At 35.8% G+C, this 20831-nt stretch overlaps 1 pseudogene; it reads right to left on the reverse strand.

The window, feature by feature from the left end:
• LOC149577635 (uncharacterized) overlaps positions 1-3867 on the reverse strand; it is a 29846-nt pseudogene extending 25979 nt beyond the window's left edge.
• Positions 3868-20831: the final 16964 nt, after the last annotated feature.

Raw genomic sequence — 20831 nt, forward strand, 5'->3', positions numbered from 1 at the left:
ATCATCCAAATAGACAATAACAAATTTTCACAAGAACTTCTTTGGTACCTCATTCATGAGCTGCATGAAGGTGCTTGGGGCGTTTGTCAATCCAAAGGGCATGACTAACCACTCATAAAGACCCTCCTTGGTCTTGAAGGCTTCTTTCCACTCATCTCCTTCTCGAATCTGTATCTGATGATAGCCACTCTTGAGACCTATATTTGTGAAGTAATGAGCTCCACTCAAGCAGTCCATAAGATCATCTATCCTTGGCAAAGGAAACCGGTACTTGATGGTTATCCTATTTATAGCTCGAGAATCTGTACACATCCTCCACTCTCCATCCTTCTTTGGTGCGAGTACTATAGGTACTGTACATGGACTCAGGATCTCTCGAATGAAGCCCTTCCTCAACAGCTCCTGAACCTGTCTTTTTAGCTCCTCTGTTTTAGCAGGAGTCATCCTGTGAGCAGCCTTGTTAGGCAAAGTAGCTCCTGGAATCAGATCTATCTAATGATTGATTTGCCTTACTGGTGGCAATCCATCTGGAACATTATCAGAGATAATATCTCCAAACTCCTCTAGTAAATCTAAAACTTCAAGTGGGATTTCACTACTACCTTCTTTATCTTTCCTAGGAATCAAAGCATAACACATATGCTAATGTTTCATGCCATCTAAAAACTTCCTTTCATCAACAAGACAAATCCTAGCACTGCTACATACCTTTTCACCTTCCTTTTTCATGGGCTTTAATTTGTGGTGAACTCCATCCTTTGTCAGAGAGTATGTGTTTGCATGCCCATCATGTACTGCATGTCTATCAAACTGCATTGGTCTACCCAACAATAGATGGCAAACATCCATCGAAATAACATCACAGAGAACTTCATCATGGTAACTCCCAATTTTGAATTACATTGTTCACTTACCAGGACCTCATGATCATCTTTTACCCAAGCAATCCGATAGGGCTAGGGATGTTTCCCCCTCTTGAGCTATAGCTTAGAGACCATCTCTTCTGATACCAAGTTATCAGTGCTACCACCATCAACGATCACGTCACAACATTTATCCTCACACTTGCATCTGGTATGGAACAAACTCCTTGATTGTCCTAGTTCCATCTCACCACTTAGTAGGACTCTTTCATTTACCAAGGTCTCTCCTCTTTTTGCATCCTCTGAATGTGATGATTGTGCATCGTCATCCACATGAGCAACCCTAGCTTGGCCCTCAACTCTCCTATCTGTCCTTCCTTATCGTTGAGGGCATTCAAAGGCACGGTGACCTTCTTCATTGCAATGGAAATAGGTACCATGGAAGCCTCCTCTTCCTTGTCCATGTCGTCTACCTCTTCCTCTCTGATTTCCAAAGTCTTGATCATGGGAGCGGTTGAAACCCTCATTCCTTTGGTTCCTGCTAGTACCCACATCTTCATTTTTATTTTGGGTTTCATGGCGGCCTCGAGATGATCTACCACTTCCCCTTCCTCCTAGATTGCACCCTCTTTGTCTTCCTTCAAACATTTTATTCAACTTTTCTTCAACTCATATGGAAAATTGGAATGCCTCTTCAATGCTGGTCATTCTTACCAGACTTAATTCCTCCTGGATGCTAAGTCGCAACCCACTGATATAACGAGCAAACTTCTCCATATTTTCTTCTACATGCCTCGCTCTAATCAAGAGTTGGTAAAATTCCTCTGTATATTCTTAGACTAATCTTCCTGATTGCTTTAACCCATGCATCTTCTTAAACAAATCAAGCTCGTAGTCCACAGGAATGAACTGCTTCTTCAATTTGTCCACCATGCGATCCCATCTTGTGATCTTCTCCTTTCCTCTTCTGTTTCTTTCCAATTGGACCTCTTGCCAGTAGATTTTTGCATGGCCTTTTAGATTGGCCTTTGCAAACTTCACCCTATCTGGGTCCCTCATATCCTCATACTGAAAGTATTCTTCCAGTTCATTGATCCAATCGATCAACTCATCTGGTTTCAGACTTCCTGAACATACATCCACTTCAATTGTAGGTCTTTTCCCAAACTTAGTAATGGCCCTAAAAAGCCTTTCCTCTGCATGATTTAGAACTTCCCTATCAAATTCTCCTTGTTGTCTAATTTCATCTTCTTTGTTGTCATCTTCACTTTCATCACCTACGGCTACAGTTGCTCCTCTACGGAGCTCCTCCTGCAATGCTTGTACCTGCCTTTGGAGGGCTCTAACCTCCTCAAGATTAATAGCTCTAGCCCTTCTGCCACGCTCTCTTCATGGAGGCATCTTCTTAACTCAAACCCACAACTACACAGTCCTGATGCAAACTGCCTCACAGTCGGGGCTCTGTCTACACACTCAAGAAAACCCGCTTTGATACCACTTGATGGGGACACAAGCCATGAACAGAATGGACACAACAGAAAAGGGAAATTGTATTAACAAAAAAATAAGCTAGTACATTCAGTATAGAGAAAATAAACTCCAAAACATGCCCTAAGGGCCTACAATAGCATAAATGTGGAGATAATTTCTCCTTTCAGTACCTCCTCTCAAACTCCACTCCAAAACTACCTTTTACAATGCCTGAAATCTCCTTAAATAGACCCCGGAGGGTTAAGGACTAGGAGTACATTCTAGAAAGTGCTAGTAGGCATCCACTGACCAAATAAAAGTTTCCAGAAGCTGTGTTAGAAGTCGATGCAAATCTGGAAGAATCCAAAAATGGTAACCGAACTTTCAGGAGGCATAACTTTTGAACCGTAGCTCTAATTGATGAACCGTTTACATTTTTGAAAAGCTCTCAAAGCGCTCTATAGCCCTATGGACAGCTTTGCTCGGCTACCATTTTTCAGCCCTTTTTGAGGTCATTTAATGCCCCTAACTTGACTTTGAAGCAGTCTTAGGAGGTCTCCACAACTCGAAAAATTGCAATATCTTTCAAACCGTGGGGCCTTTTGATCTAATTCTTTTTTTGGAATGCTCTAAATTACAATTACATTCATCTAGCCAATTTACACCTCCTAGTTCACCAAAATGATGGCTCAATTACATACTCCTATTTTTTTGGGATTTACATGAACACTGATAGTGGAACTGTGAGAGTTGGAACCTTTATTTGACCCAAATGGGTATCCAAAAATGAAAACACATGAAATAGAAACTAAGTCTAAGTATATTTTTTTTTTGGTGATACAAGATTGCCCTTATACCTCTGGATGCTCCTGCATCATGGATGCTTACAATTGGTAATGGAGGAGGGTATCTTTCCTACTAAGGAATTTCCTCCTAGCCATACTTTGGATAGTTGGGTGAGATTCCCAACATTTGACGGGATTCTTCCACTCAAATTATTGTTAGACAAATAAATCACCTCCAGCAGGGGAAGCCCAAAAATGGTGAGCGGAATGCTTCCGTTGAGGAAATTATCATAGAGCGACAAATGGCTAAGCCTTTTGAGGCTACCATGTTGGACATGGATTTGTCTGTGGAAACAATTGTTTGAGAGATCTAAAATCTCCAAATGTGTGCAATTTCCCAGCTCAGGAGAAATGGTGCCAGCCAGATTGTTAGAACCCAAATACAGTTCTTTCAATTTGTGTAAACCACAGATAGCCGGACACAGCTTTCCAAAAAGTTGGCTTTCAGAAAGATTGAGTGAACGCACAGTATGATCTGGATTACAGATTACTCCTTTCCAGTGGCAGGGGAACTTGTTAGAGGAGTTCTAGTTGCTGAATAAGTTTGCAGGAGCAGTCAAATTGTCGAGAAGAGAAAGCAGAATAGTTCCATCAGTATTCACTGCTTGAGTGCAGTGTGTGAGAAATGTAAATACAATCAACGCCATGACTGTAAGTGAACTCATTCTCAATTTTTCAAACAATTATCCATTTCCTAATAATTTGGAGGGAGGCGAGGCCTTTAGCCTTCAAACTGGGATACTTCTATGAAGTTGGAATTCTTATAGTTTCTCATATTATCGAGAGAATTCAGCCAACCTTTCCACATCAAGGGTCAACATACGATAGAATCTTTACGAAAATATGAGGAAAAAATGCATGGTCTCAACTTTTCCAAATTAATTTCTTTTTTATGTGGAATGGTACTACAATAATCACAAATTGTATCAATCTAACTGTAAGCTCATTATGAAAATTTTGAGCAATAATCTATTTCTTAACCAGTGAGTATTATCTGCAAGAAGCGCAAAAAAAATGACTGTTTATTGACATTTATTTATTATTTAATATAAAATTAAAAATAGCAATCTTATTGTATTATAATTTATTAATGATTAATTAATTACCATACACTATTCTTTCGGCTGTATAACCATTTCCTTATCTAGAGGGAGGTATAGCATTCTTCATTCTCTTAAGTGAGAGTCAATAGAGTTTCCATATTTTTAGCAAATTTTAAGCTTTGATTTGTTCTTGTTTCTATTGGAAAAGTTAGTTGATTCGCTCTTCTAATCAAGTCAAAAGGTAGAATGAACTGGAATGGCATTCTTCATTCTCTTAAGTGAGAGTCAATAGAGTTTCCATATTTTTAGCAAATTTTAAGCTTTGATTTGTTCTTGTTTCTATTGGAAAAGTTAGTTGATTCGCTCTTCTAATCAAGTCAAAAGGTAGAATGAACTGGAATGGCATTCTTCATTCTCTTAAGTGAGAGTCAATAAAGTTTCCATATTTTTAGCAAATTTTAAGCTTTGATTTGTTCTTGTTTCTATTGGAAAAGTTAGTTGATTCGCTCTTCTAATCAAGTCAAAAGGTAGAATGAACTGTGCAACTTTACTCTTTCAAATTGAAAATTTTCTATGAATTTGTTGAGAAATTTAAAGTCAAATTCAAGTCAATAGTTTTTGGAAATGAATAAAAAAATAAAATTAAGTATGGGAAAGGTACTCGGTCTTCAATTTTCTAAAGTCGATGTTTTATTAGTATATGCTGATATACATATATTATTATAATCAATTTTGTTAACTAATTATTAACAAAAAAAAGTTTCTACCAATCAAAACTGCTTATTTTTCATTTTTTTAAGTTTTCAAATTTTGTTATAAAGTAACATGCAATTTTTTAGAATTCATTCCATAAAGTTTGGTTAAAATCAATAATCTATTACAGAAAAATACTAAAATCATATTATTTTCTAGATGATATCTTTTCTAATAATAAAAATTACATAATTTTTTTTAATTCCATTTTCTTATAACTTATATGTACATAACAAAAACAAACATCTATTACAAATTCATTAGAAACTAAACTATATTAGAAAGAATATAACCTCCTTTTGTTTTTCTCAATATCCTTTCCAAATATTTTTATTTATATGCGGGTAAGTGCACCATGTTGTGGTGCCATAAAGATGACACCCTTTTTTTTTCTTAACTTTCAATAGCGCACACATGCTATAGCGTGTACGTGTTTTTGAAAACCTCAAATTATTATAAATGGGTTGCAAACCCATCGCTCATTCATTTTTTCCTCATTTTCCAACTTCCTCTCCTCACAACGCATACGCGAATTGAGCAAATTGAAGGTTTTTGCCACCCACTTCGTCAATATGCCTCCTCATAGTTGAAGTTTGAGATCACGATCATGTCGTATGTTGTCTAACCTTCTTTTTGCATTGTTTTATATGTTTTTTGTATTGTTTTTATATATTTTTTTCAATTTTTCTTTAAATTTGTTTATTTATTTAGATTGCAATTGATTTCTTATCAGGAAATGGGAATAATGAATCGACAAATCCTCAAAAAGATCAAAACCAAAACCCTCAACAAGATCCAAACCAAAACCCTCAACAAGATGAGAATAGAAACCCTCCACAATAAGAACAAGAAATTCTGCAACCTACACCAATTGGAAGAACTCCTCCTGACACACAAGAAAACATAATAAATGAAATAGAAAGAGGCAAAAATGAATTAGAAGCACTCATTGGTAGGTTGAATGCTTGTGGATAGACCAATCCAATGAGAGCTCAATTGGCATCCTCCCTCGAGTCCATTAAGACCCACGAAGCTTCTGTTAGTGGTCAATTAGATATTTGGCTGGATAAGAGGGATAAACAAAAAAGATACTATGCAAACAAATTATCATATGAAGATGTTAAAAAAAAAGAAATACCAAAAGGTAGAATTTGTGCATTGTTTAGAAAGCTTGGTAAACAAAATACTATTAGAGAGACAAGTAAATGGTTTTCCATCCATTGGTGCATACACAATGGTATTAGAAATAATTTTAGGGATAGATGGTGGATGGTTTTTGATGCCCCTCCCTACAATAATCACAGGGTCCCAATGTATTTCATAAGAAAATTGTATTGTGAGTTTGTCCTTGGGGAGATCCCTAATTATTTTGATATATTAGAATCTCTAGGTAAAGGTAGGGGATCATCATTTGAGAGGCTGGGGGCATGTCATGACCCTAATGTAGTTAGGGCACCTGTGGTCAAGCCACATGGTGAGCGTGTGACTATTCCTTTAGTTGTGAAGGAACATGTAGAGACCAACACTCTAGGGACTATTAATTCTTTGACATAGACCCTCATTCATTGCATGAGTCCATTAGTTGAGGAGGACCCTTCTGCATGTCACAGTCACATGTACACATCATGCAAATCCTTGTGCACATTTGGCAGTCATGTTGGAGATGGTGCAGATGATGGGCTAATCAATGATTATTTCTTGAATGAGACATTTGGCATCGATAGATAGGTAAATTACAATTAGAATAAACTAATTTGATCACATTTCATATGTATAGTGAATGACTAATTAATTAGCATGTATTGACATTGTTCAAAATTTAGGGATAGAGTGTTGGCGGCCCTAGTAGCAATCCCCCAACCCCATTTTTTGTCTTGTTGACAAGTCTAGAGGTATGTATCAATTTAATCATTTAAATTAATACATATATTTATTAAGTAATCATATGAAGGATTGACAAAAAAATTTATGCATGTGCATAAGTTCTCTACAGGACTGTCGACATTTACTACAAACTCCAAGCCTAGACATGATACGAGCTTCGTAGAGGTACATTTGTTTCATGTTAATTTAATTCATTTGATTATATTTGTTTCATGTAACGTGTATTTTATGACATGCAACTCTTGACATCTGAGACTCCTTCTCATCTTCAACAGTCTGTCGATCATGGAGTGGCTATAGTTATGGCTAGTTCACAGCCATTGACTGAGGTATGAAAGAATTTTCTTGGTTTTAGTTTTTATTTATAATAGTTAGTATCAAAATTTCTAATGTTATTTATAAGTGATTATATTGATTGAATTGTAGTAGGGTATTGTTACACTCGATCATCCACGAGCCTTCGAGGTGGATTTGCAGAAGGACTATTTGATGGTGGTAAGAAAATAATTAATTTTGTGTGTACATATATTTGATTTCAATGTATAATAATTATTGATTCATATCCACTTTGTTTGTATTAGCCTAAGTTAGAGAAGAGCCTCAACAAGAGGATGAACAAACATGTGAGGAAGACCCCATCATCGCCATCATCTCCCTCCACATGACGACCAAAGACCTCTAGAGATTTGTTTCCTTCCCCTCATGGGAAGCAGAAGATACAGTTGATAGACATACATCTATAGGCATTAGCAGACATATATGTTGGATTTTATGTCAATGGACATATTCGATATACATTTGATGTATATATGACATTTTATATTTGATGTATGACATTTATTTGATGCATGAAATTATTAGACTTATGACATTATTGGTTGATATATGATATGTTTGTTCATGTACGACATTATTGGTTATCATAATATATTATGTGTTTGTTAATGTATGATATTATTAGTTATCATTTTATATTATATGTTTGTTCATGTATGACATTATTCGTTATCATAATTTATTATATGTTCCTTAATGTATGACATTATTGATTAACATAATATATTATATGTTCATTCGTGTATGACATTATTGGTTATCATAATATATTATGAGGTTGCATGGGTACTTGTAGCCACACCCCTGGTACTCGTACCCACATACCCAAGTACCAGGTACTCAATGAAGAGCATCATAGCCAAGAACCTTGATTGAGATTTCAGATTTTTTTTTTGGTTTTTTGTTTGTGTATCAACTCGTTGTTTATCAAGCTTAATTCAATACCTAATTAGTTAGAAACTTTGATAGAATATTGATTAACATTAAACTTTATCACTATTTAAGCATAAGTTTATCATTTCCAATATGTCATCATCATATGATTTATGATCTTGTTCATGTTTAAAGTTTTTCTTCTTTGTTATTTGTTTATCAAGCTTTATTCAATACCTAATCAATTTGAAACTTTGATACAATATTGATCAAAAATATACTTTATCAGTGTTAAAGCCAAAAATTTATCATTTGCAATATGTCATCGTCATATGATTTATGATCTTCTTGTTCATGTTTAAGCCTACCTTCTATGTTATGCATCTAAACATTTATCATAAATTATTATTACGAACATATAACAAATTTGAAACTAAAAACAATACATTACATTTGCAAACTTTATCACTGTTCTTGATTTGGAAAATCATTTTCATGACTCATAAATTCATGTTTTCTATAAATATAAAAGTATAATTAAAAATAAAGTTTGACATACCCAAGTACCCCCATCCCCTATTATAAAAAATAGATGTACCCATACCTGTACCCTAAGTACCCCAAGTACCCTCCTCCTCATGCAACCTTGTATAATATATGTGGATCTTGGTGTTTTTTGTACACATATGTGGTCTACAGGATCTCTTGCTACTTAGAACATCCCCTGACCTTACCCAACCTCCTCAGTAGGTTAACTAATCCAAACTTGTAGCATCACTCCCTTAATCTTTTAGGAACAATATCTCTCCAAAGGTTTTATAGGTCTACTAGGGTAGCATAGCACTCCCCAGTCCAACCAAGGTTTCCATGATGTCCTAAGGTGTTATTGGAACACTTGTACTATGCTTAAATGGACAACAATGGGTTTGTACCTGATTTCAAGATTTCTTCACAAAAGGGCTACAAGGAGAGCCCCTAATTAGGTCTCCACCCAGATTTCTAGGAGTTTCAACACCTTTGGCCTTAAGAACAATTGATACATAGGACCCATGCTCAAGTATTTATAGGATCTCAGGGTGCATATAGGCTATACAACAAAAATAGCAAAATTGAGGGTTTGGTAGGGTTTTCTTGGCTGCCTACTATCCCCACTTTTAAGACACCTTCCACACTTCATCAAGACTCCTAATCCACAAGTTAGAACCTCCTCATACCCCAATTCAATCCCTCAAAAGGTAAAGTCTTCATTCTTCAAGCTTTGCTCCCGAGAGCTCTTTCTTTGCTAACAGTCCCTAGCCAGGCATTGCCTAGCTCACCTAGGGCTTGGTCAAAGAATTCTTTGCACTCACTTTTAGGGCCCTTGCTTGCATAATATAATACATTAGGGTTTGTATCCTTAAAATCCAGAAGACCATGGAATTTCCATGGTGGAGACAAGACTTATAGCCCTATCATGATAAACAACTCCAAAACTGGTAGCAAATAGACATCTTTGAAGAAATTTACAAAACCTTTCAAAACTTGGTCACAAAGTATAACTAATGCATGGAAAATGGAAAAAAAAAATAAGACAACTACAACATGCAACAAAATGATAATAGCCACACGATTTGCCTCCAAACAAGATTAAAAACTAGTAAAATATGTGCTAAAACAGTCACAGTCTACTGCATACATTCCAATAGTATGGATTCATACAAGAAATGAGTTTCCAACCCTTGATTAGGGTTCCTCAAAGCATAAATAGGTTGCTTCTTGGGTTAGAGATAGGTTTTAGGGATTTTTCAAAGCTTCTTTACAAAGTACATGAAAATATTATACCTATGTTAGAACCCAATATTGGTTTTCATGACAAGAAAGAAGATATTCTTAGTCAGTTAAATATTCTTGCTTGGCAGTCTAGGAGAACTCAAGAAGATTAGGATAGAGCTAGTAGAGTTCTCAGGGAGGAAGAAGATATAGATGATGTTCTTAGACAACTACAACAACAAAGACAAAGACAAAACTGAATAACCTCTAGAAACCAAGAATCCCAAATATCTTAGTTTGTGAACCATTGTTGGGAAAATTGGAGTTTTTATTCTCTAGAAAATATAGTAGATCTCAAAAAAGGGAAGGTATCCTTGATGATATATTTCAATAATTACAAGACCTTAACTTCTCACCAAACCTTACAGGGTCTAGGAGAAAAGCAAAAAGTAGACATTAATCTCCTTTGAAGGAAACCTAGTCAACTCCCACCCTACTATTTGGAAAACTTAAACTTTACATAGGACAAATCTTCCCCATAAAGTCACTATCTCAACTCTAATTGCTATAATATAACTACTCAAAAGAAATTTTTCTTTGCGAAGTAATTTTTTTATATTAATTTCTCAAAATTTTCCTTTTTCAGATTTCTTTGTAAAATAAGAGAATAATCATAATGAGATGCAATCAAATTGTAAACTCTAGAAATAGAGTATACACAGTAAAACTATTCAAGCACAAGAGAAGCAGAGAATTTTTGAATCTCAACAACAGTAATGGAAAGGTGAAGAAAACTAAACCTTACAAACACAAAAGCAACTAGAATTTAAGATATTTTCTGTCTGTGATTTTTGTATCTTCAAGATTGGAAGACCTAGAAGATTATTTATATCATGTTTACAAAATTATTCATTTACAAGTGTAAATAAGGAAGCCATTCATACAAGATTTTTACTCACCAATTGAGCAAAGAATTTTCTTTTCATGACCCTAAAAATGAGGCTCCATTAGATTTCAAACTCAAAGATAAATGCAAACAAAAATAATTGTGCATGCACTGTTCACATGCCATTGATAATAACAACTTCCTTGCCTGCTCTTCTCACATTTCAAATTTTGGAACTTGTAAATTCATGCATTTGTTAGAAGGTAGTAAAAAATAATCAATATTGGCAAGAAACAAATTACAAATCTCTTAAAGTTTCCATAACCTTCAGAGGAGGTGTGAATCTATTCGAATAATGAAATAGAGTGGCAAATGATTTACAAAACATTTTCTAACTTTGTACTAGCCAACACTTCGAGTCTCAACATCACTTGAGATGGCATCATAAAATCAAAATGGAGTAAGATCTCCAAAAAGTGAGAGAGGTTATTGTAGGTCTCCACAACATAGTTCTATAGGAACTAAAATTACATCCATACTTCACACGAGCTCTGAGATATGCCCCATCAAAGATCGCTTCCCTATGGCATTTAATGACCCTTAGGGATGTTTCAGTTTGGCGTGCCTAAGAATGTTTGAGTGCTTAATAGGATAGGACAAGCTTAGGGATAGGGTTTACTTAGCCACCCAGAGCTAATGAAATAGACAATTCAATCCCATGACAAAAGGTGAGAGAGATTTGGCAGTTGGCAACTTTGTACTGACCAATACTACAAGTTTCAACATCACTAGAGATGGCATCGTAAAATCAAAATGGAGTAAGATCTCCAAAAAGTAAGAGAGATTATTTTAGGTCTTCGAAACATGGTCCTTTAGGAATTAGAATCACATCCATATCTTGCATGAGCTCTAAGATATGCCCCATCAAAGATCGTTGCCCTATGGAATTTAGTGACTCTTAGGGGCATTTCAGTTCAACATGCTTGAGAATGTTCGAGCATTTAACAGGATGAGACAAGCCTAGGGATAGGGTTTACCTGCCCACTCAGAGCTAATGGAATAGATAGTTCAATCCCACAACAAAAGGTGAGAGAGATTTGGTAGTTGGAATCTTTGTATTAGCCAACACTACAAGTTTCAACATCACCCAAGATGGCATTGCAAACTTAAAACAAAGTAAGATCTCCAAAAAGCAAGAGATTTTATTGTAGATCTCCACAATAGGATCCTATAGGACCTAGAATCATATCCATACCTTGCACGAGCTCCAAGATATGACCATCAAAGATCATTTCCCTATGGCATTTAGTGACCCTTAGGGACATTTCAGTTCGGCATGCTTGAGAACATTCGAGCACTCAATGAGATGGGATGAGCTTTGGGATAAGTCTTACCCAACCACTTGGAGCTAATGGAATAGATAGTTCAATCCCACGACCAAAGGTGAGAGAGATTTGGCAGTTGGCAGCTTTGTATTGGCTAACACTACAAGTTTTAGCATCACCCGAGATGGCGTCACAAAATCAAAATGGAGTAAGATATTAAAAAAGTGAAAGAGGTTATTGTAGGTTTCTATAACGCAATCCTATAGGACCTAGAATCACATCAATACCTTGCACAAGCTTTGAGATATGCCCTATCAAAGATCGCTGCCCTATGGCATTTAATGACTCTTAGGGATGTTTCAGTTAGGTGTGCTCGAGAATGTTCGAGTGCTCAATGAGATGAGCTTGGGGATAGGGTTTATCTGGCCACCTAGAGCTAACAGAACAAATAGTTTGATCCCACGATGAAAGGTGAGAGAGATTTGGTAGTTGGCAACTTTAAACTAGCTAACACTATAAGTTTCAACATCAACTAAGATGGTGTCGCAAAATCAAAATGGAGTAAGATCTCCAAAAAGTAAGAGAATTTATTGTAGGTCTCTGCAACATGGTCCTAAAGGACCTAGAATCACATTGATACCTTGCATGAGCTTTGAGATATGCCCCGTTGAAGATCGCTGCCCTATGGCATTTAGTGACTCTTAGGGACGTTTCAGTTTGGCATGCCCGAGAATGTTTGAGTGCTCAACGAGATGGGATGAGCTTGGAGCTAGGTTTTACCTAGCCACCCAGAGCTAACAAAATAGACACTTCGATCCTATGACCAAAGGTAAGAGAGATTTGGCAGTTGGCAACTTTGTACTGGCCAACACTACAAGTTTTAGCATCACCCAAGATGGTGTCACAAAATCAAAATGGAGTAAGATCTCAAAAAAGTGAGAGAGGTTATTGTAGCTCTCCATAACATGCTCCTATAGGACCTAGAATCACATCCATACCTTGCACAAGGTCTAATATATGCCCCATCAAAGATCGCTTCCCTATGGCATTTAGTGACCCTTAGGGATGTTTCAATTCGGAATGCCCGAGAATGTTTGAGTGCTCAACGAGATGGGATGAGCTTGGGGCTAGGGTTTACCCAGCCACCTAGAGCTAATGGAATAGATAGTTTGATGAGAGAGATTTGGTAGTTGGCAGCTTTATACTGACCAACACTACAAGTTTTAGCATCACCCGAGATGGCGTTGCAAAATCAAAATGAAGTACGATCTCCAAAAAGTGAAAGATTTTATTGTAGGTCTCTACAACATGGTCCTATAGGACTTGGAATTGCATCCATATCTTGCATGAGCTTTGAGATATGCCCCGTCAAAGATCACTGCCCTATGTCATTTAGTGACACTTAGGGATGTTTCAGTTTGGCATGTCCAAGAATTTTTGAGCACTCAACGAGATAGGAAAAGCTTAGGGATAGGGTTTACCCAACCACCTAGAGCTAACATAATAGATAGTTTGATCCCATGACAAAAGGTGAGAGAGATTTGTCAGTTGGCAACTTTGTACTGGCCAACGCTACAAGTTTTAGCATCACCTAAGATGGCATTGTAAAATCAAAATAGAGTAAGATCTCCAAAAAGTGAGAGAGGTTATTGTAGGTCTCCACAACACAGTCCTATAGGACCTAGAATCACATCTGTACCTCACACGAGCTCTGAGATATGCCCCATCAAAGATCACTTCCCTATGGCATTTAGTGACCCTTAGGGATGTTTTGATTTGGCATGCTCAAGAATGTTTGAGCACTCAACAGGATGGGATGATCTTGGGGCTAGGGTTTACCCAACCACTTAGAGCTAACGAAACATATAGTTTGATCCCATGATAAATGGTGAGGGAGATTTGGTAGTTGGCAACTTTGTACTGGCCAACACTACAAGTTTCAACATCACCCGAGATGGTGTCACAAAATTAAAATGGAGTACGATCTCCAAAAAGAGAGAGAGGTTATTTTAGGTCTCCAAAACACGGTCTTATAGGACCTAAAATCACATCCATACCTCGCATGAGCTCCGAGATATGCCCTATCAAAAATCACTGCCCTATGACATTTAGTGACCCTTAGGGACATTTCGATTTGGCGTTCCTGATAATGTTTGAATGCTCAATAGGATGGGATGAGCTTGGGGCTAGGGTTTACTTGGCCACCTGGAGCTAATAGAACATACAATTCAATCCCATGACGAATGGTAAGGGAGATTTGGCAGTTGGCAACTATGTACTAGCCAACACTACAAGTTTCAGCATCACCTGAGATGGCATCACAAAATCAAAATGGAGTAAGATCTCAAAAAAGTGAGAGAGGTTATTTTAGTTCTCTATAACATGGTCCTATAGGACCTAGTGTCACATCCATATCTCACACGAGCTCTGAGAAATGGCTTGTTAAGGATCGCTGCCCTATGGCATTAAGTGACCCTTAGGGATGTTTCGATTTGGCATGCCTAAGAACATTTGAGTGCTCAACAGGATGGGAAAAACTTGGAGCTAGGGTTTATCTGGCCACCCAGAGCTAACAGAATAGATAGTTTGATTAAATGACCCTTTTTTCACTAAGTTGCAAATTTGAGCAACTTTTACAACTTTCAATAATGCAACTTTGTACAAAAGTGCAATTTTTACATTTTTCACTTGATTCCACTTATATGACTTGGAAAAGGTTTGGAACCACTAAAATAACTTATTTTTGAATGCTTAGCCCTTCACCAATTCTCAAACTCCTGCCATTCACAAATCAACACGCTATAAGAGGTCAAATCCTTCATGGTACTTGACCTAGGGCTTGATTGGAAAAATCACAAAACACATCCTCCAGTCTTGAAACCTTATAATCTTAGAAAGGACCCTCCTAAGTACCATTTCACAAGAGGGTATGAAATTTCAACCAAGGAAATTGTAGTTAGAGGCCCATTCTTGCTATGTGCACCAAAATGTTGTCCTAAAAAGCTAGTTTCACTAAAAATGGAATGACTTGAGTTAGAAAACACATAGAATGATGAGACTAGAAGAAAAATAAAGCTGATTCAAAGCTCTATCTTAAAAATCTATCACATCTAGTCTAAAAGTTTTTATATTTTTTGTATCATGCAAACAATAGTCAAAATGACTCAAAAATTGAATTTCTTTCTTTACAACTTCTTCCAATCCATATATTAATGCCCTTCGAAATCAGCGCAACCACTTGGGAATCTTCCTCACCATGCCAATAGTCCATTCCACCCTTCACCTAGGTCATTACAACAAGTTTGAGAGTTTCACACCAATTTCTCTTCAAAATCGGGTTGAACATATAATGATGTTCAACATAAGGTTTACAAGAAAAAATAGTAAACCAACTTTTCTACCCTTGAAACTCTGCCATATGTAAGAATACACCCCTAAATTTCTTCCCACCAAATGGCATCAATATCCCACCATTGGATTGCAAGTTAGAGGGCCATAAGTGCAATCTAGTCAATTTACAGGCTTACCTACTCAACCCTCAGTAAAATGGCAATATCTTACACAGATGAATAGATCAAAACCACAAACCAAGTGCAAATGAAAGACACTTAAAATAAATATCCAACCATATGAAATTTTCATATGTTCCAATCTGTACATGTTTGTACAACAACAAAATATAAGAAAAATGTCAGAAAATTAGATTTTTATTGCTTCAAAAGACATCAAATCTGTACAACCATCAACCACTGAGGCCTGTACGGTCATCTCATATATACATGCTTCCATTCCAATAGTTATAACCACATTTCAAATGGTGGTTGTAACATACACTTGGTTTTTCAACAAAATTACAAAATTCTCAGCATTTTTGCAATTTTGCTTTGACAACTTTTGCAATTTTTTGCAATTTTTGACATCGTAACTCCTAGACACCTAAAACTTAACCCAATGACCCTACAGACCTTTATAACCTTCTAAGAAACAAAAAAAGCCTTTTTTCATTGAAAAATCACCTATATTGCCCATTTTTGACCCCTTGGTTCAATTTGGCACTCTGGCTTATAATGGCACCTAGAGTCCAATTGACCTTACATCTTGGGTTTTATTAAATAATTTTGCAACCTTGTTCCTAATTCACAACTAAGATGACACCTATCTATTTTCCTTGGTGCCCTACACCAATGATCATCCAACTGGACAAGTTTGGAGTGCTTGGGTGCATGAAAATGTAATAAATTTGTTGCCATAGGTATAGCAGCGGGAGATCTGCCTAAAGGGGGCCATGGTTTTATGTAAAAAATTCAAATTAATCATCATAATAATAGTGTAAGATCATCTAATAGGTCCTAGAAGTGATTTATTGGTCAGATTTGAAGAGGCCCCAGTTTTTGGCCTTGTTTGGTGAGGGTTTCATAAAAAGCATATATAGAGAGTTGATGGGTTCAATCCAATTGAAGAATCCTCACTTTAGGATCATATTAAGATACTTGATCAAGTTGTATGATGGGGGATAATTACTCCATATAGTTCCTTTGTAAATGGAGGGGTTTTTATGCCTAGAATGTGGTCCATAGTGTAACAACAGAGACTTGGTCCAAAACTACCATACTTCATCTTTTAACATGTTATAGAAAAGCCAAATGGGTATCCTAATATTCAATTTATTTTCTTGATGTTATGAAAAAATGCAAAAAAAAATGCAAGAGAAAAATATTTTATGCTTAAAAAGTGGCCCATAGTGTAATTGTCATCGAATGACAGTTGTTCCAAGTCTCTAAAATTTCAAACTTGTTCTTGGTTGGTTAGGGAAACCTATACTTGGTGTTTCTAATTTTTGGTCTATACTAGTAATTTAGTGGGCTGTTCACTTGTCATTCTTTCTTAGCATAACTTTTATTTCTCTTTTTATCTTATTTTTGCTTGCTTTACAAGTTTTGTACATAGGGCATTTACCCATGACTTAAACACCTGTGGACAAGTTCTTTTTCTCTTTTTACATCATCACTTTGGAAAAGTAGAAATATTACTACCCTAGTTTGAAAATCAAGTCTATTCTAGTTATCATATTAAATTATTGTATCTTCTTTCATGCCAGTTACAACTACATATAAGATTCACCAAAGAAAGTGATCTAAGGCTATCTTTAACATATCACCTAGAAGAGAGTTAGAATTTTTAAATTTTAATCTATTTTCTACTACCTTTAGTGAATATACACCCTCTTTACCTAGATTTGAAAATTGTGTCTCTTTGACATTATCTAGGGAGGAGAATGAAAAAAGGATCGACAAACTCCTATCTAGGATGATAGACAAATGGTTACAGCGTACAGAATGAGAAAAACAAGCCTATATGGAAGAAGCATGACAATTTTCTCAAGGATTTACCAATTAATTTTTTAGATATTGTTCACTTTCACTCCAAAGGTCAAAACATACTAGACATGGTTCACAAGATAATGATCTAGATCTAGAAATCACCAAGGAAGAGATTTTACAATTTTAACAAGATAAATATTAACAAAAGCTCATGAGATTGAACTTGGATCAAGAAAAAGATATATGCTTCATGCACTTATTCTCTCAAGGAGTAAAATTTTCACACATTCTCAATGCTGACAACTTGATTCAAAAGGAGGAACCTTCACTTTTAGAAGTTGTTATGAAACAAATGGAAAGAATGAGGAAGGATATGTTACACATGAAAAATAAGCAAGAGAAACCTAAGCCATTTTTTTCACTTGAGTCTATATGTCTATTTCCTTTTGACAAATACTTATAAATGTATCCTTTTACTTGTAAGGTTGAATTTTTTAAGAATGAAAAATATGATGGTAGTGGAGATCCTCATGATCACATTAGGAATTTTTGTGCACTAAGTATGAAATTCTTACATGAACTCACTTATCTCATAAGCCTTTTTTACTAAAAGTCTTAGTGGGCAAGGTATGGAATGGTTCACAAAATTTTGTCCTCCACTTATGTCATTTGATAAAATGGAAAAAAGGTATTTCTAACATTATTCCTACAGTATTCAACATGCAATCACTATGCTAGACTTATGAAACATCAAACAACACTAAGGAAAATATTCTATTTCCTTTCTTCAGTGATGGAGGAAGCTTTATTTATGGTATCCAAGGCAAATCCCTGAAGCTAAAAAGATTGATATATTTATCTACAACTTTGTGTCTTAATTGCAGCATGAACTTAGGAAACAACTATTTTCCAATTCCTTATAACTATGTTCCAATTCCCAAGGAGCCTAATTTGATCAACTTAACCAATGACATTCAAACTACAAAACAATATGCTTCTCTAACAATATTGACTCAAACAAATCTAATCACTCTAGTAGAGGTAAACCATCATGGGTTTCCAAATCTAAGCACACCTATACACCTCTAGGAGACTCACTTGAACTAGTGTTTAATACTTTGATATCGAATAAGATCATTACACTACTATATAACTATAAACCTTATGAACCCAAGGTTAAGCCTAAATTTTGGAATGACAATCACTATTGCATCTATAATAGGAATAAGGGTCATAAGACAAAAAATTATGGTGCAGAGCACCTAACTTTCATTGATCAATATATTTTTAATAAGGTTAGGGGATATATCTCATGATCTTCCTATGACCTATCCATTTTGTTAAGGACACAAGACCCCTTGGTGTGTTTATAAACCTTGGGCATCATTTGGTCCTAATGGATGATATGTTAGTCATTTCATGTTTTTCTAGGTGTGTCTTAGGGGTTTGGAAGCCTAACAAGGTTTCTAAGTGTTAATCAAGTTTAAATACAATATTTCTTTCTATAGCAGCAAAAGTTGCTTCAAAGTTGTCAGCAACTTTTACAATTTGCTAAGCAACTTTTTGGTTTAGGAGCCCCAATGGCTCAAACCACTTGATGGTTGAGTGGAACAGTTGGAAAAAACATATTTAGGCTTGAGACATTAAAAAATGGATAAAGAGTGAAGATCCAATTGTAAAATTGCTTTCAAATCAATAAAATATACCTATTTCAGTGCAATTTCTTGACATTTTGCAAGTATAGAAGGGAAGAATAAGGGGTAGATGATGAACTTTTTAATCTGAAAGATGATGCTAAGTGTCTGAAAGCTTTTGACAGTGATTTGGAGTTTTTATCAATTTTCTTTCAAAAATAATTTAATTTATAAGCTTGCTAGTTTGAGAAACCCTCAATTTCAGGGTTTTGGCATTCAAATGGCCCTAACTTGTTGATCCACCAGTGGAATTTCTTCTCCACTTATATGAAGCAAGTTAGGGATGTGTACTATAATATTTTTATAGTTTTGGAACATGAATTGAAGGCATTGAATTTTGGGAGCAAGCCCTAGGTCAAATATCACCATGTATTTGACCAATTTTAAGGAGACCGGATTAGATAAAGAGATGGAGAGGCTTTGAGGACTTGGTGATCAAACAAATTGTCTTTTTTTGAGTTAGTAGAACACCTTAGAAGTGGAGTTTTGGTTCTCTACACCCATTCCTAACCTCTTTCTTTGAAACTCGAGCCTAACCTAGCTAATTAGGCTTGTGGACTTAGTTAGGGTTATGATATGCTGAAGTGGAGTCAATATTTGCAACTTTGGGGTTTGAGAGAACTTGAAAAAGGGTATCTAAAAGTGTGATTTTTTCCTTAAGTCTTTTGAGAAGTTTTGAAGTTAGTGGCAAAAATTAGGGATTGGAGACCTAATAGAATTCTAGGTCCTTCCTTGCAATTTGTGTTGTGGGTTGTTGGGAGTGCAACCAGTGGTGGATTTTTCTTAGTTGGGTTGTGACTAAGTAGTTTCTAGCCTTTGTTGGAAGTTGTGAGGCCTAGAGCCATAAAATCCCTATTTTACCCAAATTAAGGGAACTTGTCCTTAAAGGCTTGATTTGGGTCAAATTACTTTGTGTAATACTTATGTATGGTGAGTCTTAAAACCCTCATAGCAGCTCCTTGTAGATGTATACACTTGTTGAAGTGAAACAAACCAAATTTTCAATCCTTTGAACATCTTGAGTGTTGGTTTTGGGGTTGGGTCTTAAGGTTGTGCTTCCATTGTTGCACTCTACATCAAATTATATGCAACTTAAATATCTCATTCAAGATCTCATTGATGATAAGAAAGTTGGGGTGGATGGACTCATGACTAATACTGATCATAAGGTTTTAAATGAACCCAGATACTCAAGCATGAACAAGAAGAAAGTTTTAGGAAGAAAAATAGGATGCAAAGATCAATTACATATGATTGAGCCAACTTGTGAGAACATAAACATGATTAGGTCTAAAGGAAAAAGAAAGGCTACAAATCAAACATTGATGAACCACCTATGATTATCCTTAAGGGTGTGGATTCTTCTACACAATCACAACCTTACAATCTTGAGACTAAGAGTGAACAAACATAATAAACTATGCTCATTGTTAAAGGATTTGACCCCTGAACCCATACATATTCTAAAAACTTGAATCTTGTGACTAGGACTAAACCAAAGATTATACACTTTAGTCTTAACACTTCCAAATAGACAACATCTAAAAAATTTATAAGACGAGTTTTATAAATTTATGATTCGAAAATAAATTTGTTTAGGAGTTTATCTAAAATAATTATAGATGACAAAACAAATAAAAGCCAAAAGCATGTTAGTCATAATATCAATATTCGTAACAATGTTCCAAATGAAAATAATTATTTGTTTGAGCTTCTAGTAATGATCAAGCAGCTTACTAAATGGCTTGATGAGTCTTGGAAACTCCTGTCATTATATCCTTGCTTTCAC

The sequence above is a fragment of the Cupressus sempervirens genome, chromosome 1, assembly GCF_028749045.1.
Source record: "Cupressus sempervirens isolate cs-2001-9-10 chromosome 1, ASM2874904v1, whole genome shotgun sequence".
Taxonomy (NCBI): Eukaryota; Viridiplantae; Streptophyta; class Pinopsida; order Cupressales; family Cupressaceae; genus Cupressus; species Cupressus sempervirens.